Source organism: Thamnophis elegans, chromosome 8 (assembly GCF_009769535.1).
Source record: "Thamnophis elegans isolate rThaEle1 chromosome 8, rThaEle1.pri, whole genome shotgun sequence".
In the NCBI taxonomy this organism is placed as follows: domain Eukaryota; kingdom Metazoa; phylum Chordata; class Lepidosauria; order Squamata; family Colubridae; genus Thamnophis; species Thamnophis elegans.
The window spans coordinates 54,034,708-54,045,339 of record NC_045548.1 but is presented as its reverse complement, the minus strand read 5'-3'; the positions used below and the strand labels follow the sequence as shown (position 1 = coordinate 54,045,339).

The window sequence follows — 10,632 nt, the reverse complement described above, 5'->3', positions numbered from 1 at the left end:
TTCGGCTCCAAGTGGGGAAAAAGACACTGGAGACATGGAGGCTGCTTGGAAAGATGGTTTTAATGGTGGACAGGACCACATGGCTTGAGTCCTGAACAGAAAGGGTGATCACATGCTTCAATGTTGGTGGAAAAGAGAAGGGAAGGGAGGAAGAGAAGCCGAGACCCTGGTTTTATGCCGTCTCTGGCCTTTGATCTTGATCTTGTATTCTGATTGGTTGTCAGACTCCCATGGGCCCATGCAGGGGCAACTCTCTAGGCTGCGTTTTGAATCCAGGTTTGGTTGAGTTCTCAGATGCCATGTGGCGAGTTGGGTAAAGGGCCAATATTATCATGCTTTAATCCCATCACTCTGGAGCTGAAGGGGAAAACTCCTTATTATGTAAAGCGGAGTAGCTCAGGCTTTAATGGCTCATTGACAAAGGGGGATGGACAGGGAGCTGCAGGCAGCTATTCTGTCTTTTAAAACATGTTTCTTTCTTTTCACATCCAGAGAAATATTCTGCCTTTTCAATATTTCCTAGGATATTTCATTTTTCTGGGAGAGGGCTGGTTGATAACTTCCTACAGTAGTATGGTGCTTGGAGTCAGAATTTCCAAGACAGCCAGGGACACATGTTGCTTCATATATTCTTACTTCTACTGCTAATTTGGTGTTGAGACATGATACTGACAGGTGGTAGCATCTCTAACAAGCAGCAGCTTCAGAAGACAAGAGACTTTACGGACTCTGTAGTTACGCTCTCTTTCCCATGCCAGCTTTCCCTCCAGTTCCTTTCAAGAGAAGAGAAGAGAAAGCTGCTTTTAGACATAGGCATGGAACAAAACATTGCATTTCCCAGCCGCTCAGAAGTAAAGGAAATGTCAGATTTGAATGGTAGGCACAAGGTTTTTTTTTACAGAATTATGGCTCGCAACTACAGAACAGGACAATTACTGCCTAAGGAAAGTGGAGAAAGATTTTTTTAAAAAACACTTGAAGTGTGAACTTTCCCTTCTGCCTGCCCTCGGACTACATTTTACAGAGACTTTTGTCATTAAAATACTCTTAGCGACATAACTAAAAGAGCCATTACTCACAGACGTCTGTTGCTATAGCAATAGAAGAAAAAGGCAGTATGCTATTCAGACTTAGAAAAATAATACACATTATCATATCTAAAGGGATTGTCCCTTCTTTATTTCTTTAGGGAAAGACCATTTCAGAAGACAAGGATTTTGTGTATGTTGTAACAAGGATCAACTACCATTTGAGAAGCTTTTTTAATGAAGGTCGAAATAATAGAAAGGTGGAATTAATGATGAGGAAGCAAAGCTTGTAACTTATAAGGTTGCAGGATATGTCCTTTTATCAAATGAGTTCCCCAATCTTCATGGTTTGAGAAAAATCTTTCTTTTATGCATGGAATGGAATATAATTTCCTAGAAAACAGCAGAAAGAATACCAGATTAATTCTTTTAACCTTTAACTTCTTCCAGTATTTCATACACTGCAGATTATGATTTCAGAAAAAGCATGATATAATAAATTTGTTAACGGCGCTGTATGTGTTAGAAATATATAACACATGCCACATGAACTATCATTCGTGACCCGTCAAAACCGCGCTCGACTAAACCGCGCCCGATTAAACCGTGTCGCTGATGTCATCAACAGGGCGACAACAGCCAGAAAGAAGGGCGCTTTAAATAGCGCTTTGAAAGCAAGCTGATTCAACTTAAGGTAAGGGTTAGGTTTAGGGTTAGGTTAAGGGTTAGGGTTAGGGTTAGGTTTAGGGTTAGGTTAAGGGTTAGGGTTAGGTTTAGGGTTAGGTTAAAGGTTAGGATTAGGTTTAGGGTTAGGTTAAGGGTTAGGTTTAGGGTTAGGTTTAGGGTTAGGATTAGGATTAGGATTAGGTTTAGGGGGTTAGGTTTAGGTTTAGGGGTTAATTTTAGGTTTAGGGTTTACAGCGTGCTTCTGTCTCCACGCTATTGTCGCCCTGTTGGTGATGTCAGTGACGCGGTTTAGTCGGGCGCGGTTTAGTCGAACGCGGTTTTGTGGTGGAACCCTATCATTAACTGCAATGGCAGAATAGAAATGCAACAAAATCACATTGTATTTGTATATCTCTCTTAAGCTGCTACTTCAGCTTCAACCACAATAATATGTGAGCACACAATAGATACAGGGGTGGGTTTCTCGCCCCATTCCAACCGGTTCGGTTGGAACGGGGCCGGCGGCATCCTCGTGCACGTGCGCGGCGCACGCATGCGTACTAGCATCTGTGCGATGCTCCAGCTGCTCCTGGAGGATCGCACAGGCGCTGTATGCGTCCTGTGCATGCGTGGAAGCGCAGAACTCGTCAAAACCAGGTAAGGAGCGCGGGCGCGCGGGTGGGCCCTTCGCCGTTCCTGGAAGTTACTTACTTCCGGGTTCGGCGACCAACCGGTTCGCAGGGACTGCCGCGAACCGGTTGAAACCCACCCCTGAATAGATACAAACTCAAGGTAAACCGCTCTAACCTTGATTGCAGAAAATACGACTTCAGCAACAGAGTGGTTAATGCCTGGAATGCACTGCATGACTCTGTTGTTACAGCTTCAGACCCCCACAGCTTCAATCTCAAATTGTCTACTGTTGACCTCACCCCATTCCTAAGAGGTCCATAAGGGGGCGTGCATAAATGCACCAGCATGCCTACCGTCCCTGTCCTACTGTCTCCATTTATTTGTCCCCATTTCCTGTGTTCATGTTTATTCTTATCCCTGTTATCTTGTACATGAGCGACAAACTAAATAAATAAATAAATATGAACATCTAGTTAGATTTCCAGTTTCTAAGCTAGTATTTCTTCCCAGGCCCTTCTTTTCTTGATACAGTACTTAGTGTTGTATACCCAAACTTTCAGCCTGTCCCTGGAAAAGGAAAATCAAAAGACTTGATTCAACCAGTAATTATTTTTCACTTTAAAAAAAAAATCAAATAAATACAAATAGTCCTTGACTTACAACAGTTCACTTAATGACTATTCGAAGTTACAATGCCACGGGAAAAAGTGACTTACGACCGTTTTTCATACTTACGACCACTGCAACATCCCCATGGTCACATGATCAAAATCCAGACACTTGGCAACTGACTCATATTTATGACAGTTGCAGTAACCCGCGGTCATATGATCACCGTTTGTGACCTTCTGATAAGTAAAGTCTATGGAGAAGCCAGATTCACTTAACAACGTGTTACTAACTTAACAACCTGAGTAATTCACTTAATAAGCGTGGCAAGAAAAGTCATAAACTGTGGCAAAATTCAGAGAACAAATATCTCATTTAGCCACAAAGATCTATTGTGGTCATAAATCGAGGACTACCTGTAGTATAACAAATATGCACTGTAGTTATAAATGTATGTGAACTTCATAGCTTTGAATTAAAATGGAATTGTTACAATAGTACTTGCTGTGCTGCTTTCATTTTATTCGTAGAAATTCAACCATAGTATCTTTTGTTTATTTTGAGATCTTAAAAGTGATAGCTATGTCCTAGGGCAGGTACAATATGTTTGTGTTAAATCTACACATGACTCTTCTACAGATAGCCCTGGCATATCATGACCCAAGAGAGCTGTTAACTGAGAGCTGAACAATGTTTTCTGGCCTTGTAGGTCTCTATATATAGACCTACAATCTGTCAGTTGTTAGAAGAAAACAATGCTCTCCTGACTTGCCACAGCTAATGCTATTTCCTAAAGATCCTGTATATAGGATGGCCAGCTCTAATTGGTATAGAGAATTTAGGTGGATTAGATTTTAGATTACTACCCTTGACACATACACACACAAACACACATACACACACACACACAGAAAGGTTCCCCTCGCACATATGTGCTAGTCGTTCCTGACTCTGGGGGATGGTGCTCATCTACGTTTCAAAGCTGAAGAGCCAGCGTTGTCCAAAGACATCTTCGTGGTCATGTGGCCGGCATGACTAAATGCTGAAGGCTCACAGAACGCTGTTACCTTCCCATCAAAGGTGGTTCCTATTTTTCTACTTGCATTTTTATATGCTTTCGAACTGCTAGGTTGGCAGAAGCTGGGACAAGTAACGGGAGCTCACCCCATTATGCGGCGCTAGGGATTTGAACTGCAGAAATGCCGACCTTTCTGATCGACAAGCTCAGCATCTCAGCCACTGAGCCACTACGTCCCATGCTACATACACACACACACACACACACACACACACATATACACATATTCAGACGCAGGTATATCTTGTTACACTATGTTGGCAGTGCTAATGCTTCAAATAAAGCCAGAAGTTCTTGAGACAGAAGTACATTTTGCATTTTTCCCAATCTGTCAGTTTACTCTTAACACTGCACTGCAGTTAGATTGCTGCTTGATAGGTTTCCACGCATTCTTTCTTGTCCTGTCTTCAGGTGCTTTGGAGAATAGTCAGCTGAGCTTGATCAGTTCAGGGAGACTGAGGCATCCATTGCATGATGTGATCAGAGAATTCCATGGGAGGGGGGGGGTGTCTCCTGCTTTGCAGAACCTCCCACATGCCTATCAGGTAGTGTGGTGTGTTGCATGATGTAATGGGAGATGCCTTCTCTTTCTCCGTCCATTGACAAGGAAGAAAAATACATTCGCATGGGCAGTGCAGAAGGAAGGTGGATATTTTTAGATTGCCACCTTATCTCATTACAAAACTCTAGAATCACTTAATGATATCAGAATTATTTTTTTCAAGTCTCTTTAGGTCAGCCCTTCAAGGTAGACCTGACTAAGAAACAAAGTCATGCATGTTAATACTCTACTACTTTTATTGTAAACTTATAGTAACATAATCTTACAAGTCTTAATAGAAAGCTTTTATCCTTAAGAAAACTGGAGATGGGTGCCGGGGGGGGGGGAGTCTTGTCCAAGATGCTTACTTGGGTTACAATTCTGGCCTGGACTCTGATTTCATTTTTCTGACTGTTGTCTTGGTGGTGTCAGGTTCCTGGAGCTGCCAGGTGGCCCTTCTTTCTCCTGTTCTATACTTCCCATTATACTGCCATCTAATGGCTGTCCAGTGTTTCGCACCACAGATCTGGTTATTTGACCTGAAATAAATATCTGGATGATAATTTCATCATAAGAATCACATGTCCACATTGACAACTCTTACATCATGCTTTGACCTATGGAGGTGGGAGGATGCCCACAAATATAATAAGTTAATGGAGACAGTTACCTCTCATGCTGTTTTCTGCCAATTTTCTCATCTCAACTGTACTTTGGGATATTTTGACTTCCAAACTCAGGATGGGATGACTGCTTCCAAGTTACTATTGAAGCTTAGAAAAATGGAGTTGATTTTTGAAAAGCATGTTTAGAAAGCACTTCCTTAGGTCCTCTATCTGCTGCGCAAACTTCTCTGCATAATCATTTTTTTTCCTGTCACATCTTCATATCCTTGTACTATCGCCAGCCCACAGCTGGGGCAACTAAAATAATAATCTTTAACCTTCCAGTTCTTTCTTCTAACATGTTTTCCCATGGGCATCATCTGGCATTCTTTGTCAGTTATGTGTTTCCTTGTGTGATCTGCTCCATTCCTACTGGTTACTTTAGGTTATTGTGGGCACACATTCATCCCCTGAAGGGCATTGCCCTTCAAAGCTATTTTGACAAGAGAGACTGGCACCCTGAATGTGTTCAATGGTCTTATGAAGTCTTTTAAACCTGTGGTGCTTATCTTTAGTGCTGTACTCCACAGAAGATGTATTTATGCTGAGAAAGAAAGCTAAGCATTTTATCACCTGTTAATACTATATAATTTCCCTATTGTTTCTACCAACAACGGTTTTATAATGGCCACTTTTTTACTGTTTTTGTTACTTCAAAGGGGGTACAGCCATTTTCCTTACTCCATGGATGAATTCACACAGTGGCTTTGAGACACAGCCACTCATTGGCAACACTACCATTCCCTTTAAGTGTTAGTCAACCAACTTATTATCTTTTTTTAATCATAGTTTTTGATAACAGTTTTAAAATAATATATGGTAATACAAGCCAAATTCAGAAGAGAAAGAGAAAATGAAAAGAAGAGAAAGTGCAGAGAAAGAAAGGAGAAACAGTTAAAAAGAAAAGTGATATAATTAAAGAAGTGACTTCGATTTTCATCACAAAAAGTACAGGTAAAGTATATATTTATTTTCTCCTTATAAGGTTGCATTCATATATCTCTACTTCCCTTCACCCATTCCTTATCCATTGGCAAATCCACAAGTCATTAATGTTTTAATCCACTTGTCAGCAAAAAGTCTGCAAAGGGGTTCCATAATTTGGTCAGTATATATTTAATCCTGGTCAAATAAATTGGATTTACATTCCTTACTTTGGCTTCTAACAATATTTCGATTCATTCAAATGCTGTCTTTGGTTTTAATCTTCTTTTCTTTCTTTTTCCCATCTTTAAAGTTGCTTCAATGTGTTAGAACTACCTGTCAGATGTTTAAGCACCTAAATAGCTGCCTTCCTTAGTGAAGGTAATCTGTAAAACATGAACCCTGACAAAACTAGGTTTATAGAGATAGACATGTCATTATGTCATTAATTGACATACAGTTTGGTTGACTGGTTAAGGCATCAGGCTAGAAACTGGGACACTGTGAGTTATAGTCCCACTTTAGGCATAAAAGGCAGCTGGCTGAATTTTGACCTGTCACTCTCTCTCTCTCTGCCTAACTCACCCCAAACTGTGGTTGTGGTGGGGAAAATAGGAGGAGGAAGTAATATTATTTGTATTAACCATCTTAAGTTATTTATAAAAGTAATGAAGGCAGGTTCAAAATAAATAAATACGTTTCCCTTTAAAAATTCTCCTGTGAAAGACTGCATGATTACAGGGCTGCCTCTTGTGTTTCAGCAGTGGGGCAATATTTGTTAACTTCTGTATTTATGGACTTTGCACATGAAAAGTCATAATACTCTCTTGTTTTTTTAGTTCTCCTAGGGCTGAACAGGGGAGAGGTCTTGGATAGAAAGGCTAACGATTCTCCAGTTGACAATTAGTCACTAAAGGAAGTCAGGAAGTTCATCCTATCCTATCATGACTGACTTGGATTTTAAATTAATTTTCCCTCCTGGTTTGTAACTATGTACCACAGAGCAAATTAAAGTAAGTTCTGGGCAAGAAAAATGGACGCATACAGGAGCAAATGCAGTTTTTGGAGCACAAAAGAAAAATGGATTGGGTGAGTAATGCCAGCACTGGGAGAACTACACCAAAAGGCTAACAAGAAAGTATGTAGCAGAATAAATCATTTATGTTCTTGGCAGTTTCCGTAATACAATCCCCTCTGGGATTTGCAACAATCAACATAGTGTAGTGAGGATTTATCTGATTCCCACAAAAATCCTAACTTATCAGAGGGGCCTCAAGAACTAATAATTACACAGAAGGAAAAATAGCAATGAAAAGATTGGTACTATATAAAGGTACATATATTTTTATGCTGTAAAATTGCCCTGACTAATCTCATGTTCACCAGATACACTGAACTTTTGCCTGAACTATTATGACTGAGGATAATGAGATATACTGTTCAATGAATCTAATTATCTTGATTACCTTAATTAGAGATTGAACATTTGTAGCAAAACATGTCTGTGTCCTTGAGACATTGCCCATCTGCCAAAACAGCAGCAAATAACAGAGCTCTGAAAATGACCTATATGCTCAAAGTTCCTTAGAAGCAGAATCTCTAACAAAATTAGTACCCAATTAGAATCATCCTATTTTCATGCTGGCCCCATGCGGAAAACATTCTTTTAATTTCTTGAAACGTTTCTCATGTTTCCACAGTGGTAAAACTGATGAAAATTAGATGGTGCCTTTCATCCAATCATTGGGTCATTATGTTAGTAAGTTCAGCTATCATGACTCTTTTTTTCCTGGCTAGATGCAGGACACGAGAAAGAAACAGAAAACATTTTGCTTCAACAAATAGTTATCCTAAAGACACTGCTTTTCATTTATCTTCTGCATTATATGAAACTAAGGAGGGAGGGAGGGAGGGCGGGGGGGGGGGCTGTCTAACAAAACCCAAGCAAGTGAGCAACTGAAATTTAGTGCCACTGATTCAACTGATTTTATTTTAAAAGGTGCTTCTGAGTAGGTACTGTATGTAGATTGTCTTCCATTGTTTTCTTCTATTCCCCTTTCCCAATAAACGCCTTCCTATAGACAGAATTTTGGTCTATTGGTTTTAAAAATAAATTTCTCATTATAAACCTCTTCACATGTAAACTTGCATGGTTGTGGCTTGCCCCTTAGGTTATCTATAAGCTCCAGATTTTTTTATTTTAGACAGGAAGATATAAAACACTGTCGTCTTTTTCCCCCCAAAGTTTTTAAAAGGCAAACTATTTTGTGAAAGATCTAAAAACTCCCCATTTAAACAAATGAGGCTGTGTCAACCCTTACCGGTTGGAATTCATCAATCTTTTATAGGACCCCATCAATGCTGTTGACATTATCATGATTTGCAGCTCATAGCAATCACTTTCAGTCAAACACTATTCAATAGAAGAGATCTATTGCTCTGTAGCTCAGGGTTGAACTGTGAAGTCCTTGGTGCTCGCTGAGCTTGGTTGCTTGCTTGCAGATGTTTCATTATATGACTTGTTGACATCATTATCCAACTAGCTACCCCTCCTTACTCAACTAAGTAATCTCATCTTCATCAGCAGGCACCAATTAACTTTTAGCTATCTGGCGTGGGTGGAATGCATTAGTCCGGGCCATTCTACAAACCAATTCACAGGAAAAGAAAGCACATTTTTTTGTGTTATGTCTATGTGTATATCTGAGAGTGACTTCATCATTGTACTACGGTATGAAACCTGCAAAATTACTAGGCAGTTCAGAATAAACTCAAGCACACATATCACAAAGAAGAGAAGCATTTGCTAAACTCAAAAAAATGAAACAGCATTCCAATAGGGTTAAAGCTGGAGGAAAATAAAGTTTTTGATGTAGAAAAAGACATTTTTTTTATTTCTTTACTGATAAACTTGCAATACAAGTTTGCAATCTGTAGTTTTTACAACAAACCCATCTCGTATCCTTGTTAGCAGTTCTATCCTCTGGGGTCATCGGAAAGAGATTTTCATCAAACCAGCAGTAAAGCAAACAGGCTCTTAAACCAATAATCTCTCACTGAGACGTAAACTCTGCAGGAAAGTAATAACAAAACAAAGCAACAGAGTAGGAAGGGACCTTCTAATCCAGGGGTGTCCAAACTTGAGAACTTTAAGACTTGTGGACTTCAACTCCCAGAATTCCCCAGCCAGGTCTGGATTAAAAATGCTTGAAAAAAATAATTGCATGGTTAGGATTTCTGCTTTTCATATTAAAATTTATTTTCTTTAAAAGTCAGTTACCAACTTATAAATTTATGTCATCAGAAATAGGCAAGGGTAGAAGGAGGAAGATTCTTACACCACCTGTTTGTTTCTGTTTAGATTTTTGCTTTGTCAACCCATCATGCCTCTGCAATTTACACCAAAAACACAAAGGAATTCAAAATGTGGTTTGAATTGGCTGTGTGGGGGAAACACCTGGATCTAAACAGACACACATAAGTGGGCGTGCAAAAGTTTTGGCCATCTCAGTAAAAGCTTATCAATTCTCAGCTACTGTATTTCATCTTAGTTCATGTTTATTCTAGATCTCTAGATTCAGTTTTCAGCCTCTTTTCTACTTTTGGTAAATTATATAATAAAAGAAATATTATTCCCTTTATATCTTTACATACAAATAAAAAGACTGCATCTGGAAGCAGTTTTGGTCTGCTTTGTCACAATGGAAGCTAAAGGCTCTTCCAACGTTACCTTGACATAGCATAGAAAATAACATCTGTCTCCAAATACATTACTATGTTTTTTTTAAAAAAATTATTAGTTTTATTACAGAAAAAACACAAAAAGAAAAGAATCATTTTTCATTACATCTTGTAGAAAGTGTATCCATTAGTCACAAGTACATTTCGTGCGTTCTTTCCACAATCACATATATTTTATTTTATTTTATTTTATTAAGTTTGTATGCCGCCCTATTCTCGAGAGACTCAGGGCGACTAACAATAAAAAGGGAGGGGATACAAAAAAATAAAATAAAAAAACAACAATTTAAAATTCTACAACAGCCGTAACCTTGAATGGGGCTGGATAGTTCAACAGTCCAGGCCTCCCGGAACAGCCAGGTCTTAACTGCTTTGCGGAAGGCCGGAAGGGTAGTAAGGGTCCGGATCTCCAGAAGGAGATCGTTTCAGAGGGCCGGAGCAGCCACAGAGAAGGCCCTCTCCCGAGGAGTCGCCAGCCGACATTGGCCGGCAGATGGAATTCGGATGAGGCCTAGTCTGTGGGATCTAATAGGTCTTTGGGAGGTGACTGGATGGATATATTCCATTCAGTTTAAATTGTATATGTTAAAAATTTATATATTTTACTATCACCATACCACCATTTTCATTTAGTTAAGATTTCAAAAACACAGCCACCTGCTGGCATTTTTTTCCCCTTCCCCCAGTCTCAGTCAATCTGCCATATCTTTATATCTTTATAACATATTCTAAGAAAAAACAAGTCAA

At 39.5% G+C, this 10,632-nt stretch overlaps 2 long non-coding RNA genes across 2 annotated transcripts; one reads left to right on the top strand and one right to left on the bottom strand.

The window, feature by feature from the left end:
* Positions 1 to 1,215: 1,215 nt before the first annotated feature.
* LOC116512263 lies at positions 1,216 to 9,990 on the bottom strand. The gene is made up of 3 exons (XR_004255863.1): positions 8,466 to 9,990; positions 5,226 to 5,328; positions 1,216 to 1,421 (listed from the first exon to the last, which is right to left on the bottom strand). It is a non-coding gene; the product is annotated as an uncharacterized LOC116512263 (long non-coding RNA).
* Positions 6,096 to 7,960, top strand: LOC116512262. The gene is made up of 2 exons (XR_004255862.1): positions 6,096 to 6,174; positions 6,984 to 7,960. It is a non-coding gene; the product is annotated as an uncharacterized LOC116512262 (long non-coding RNA).
* Positions 9,991 to 10,632: the final 642 nt, after the last annotated feature.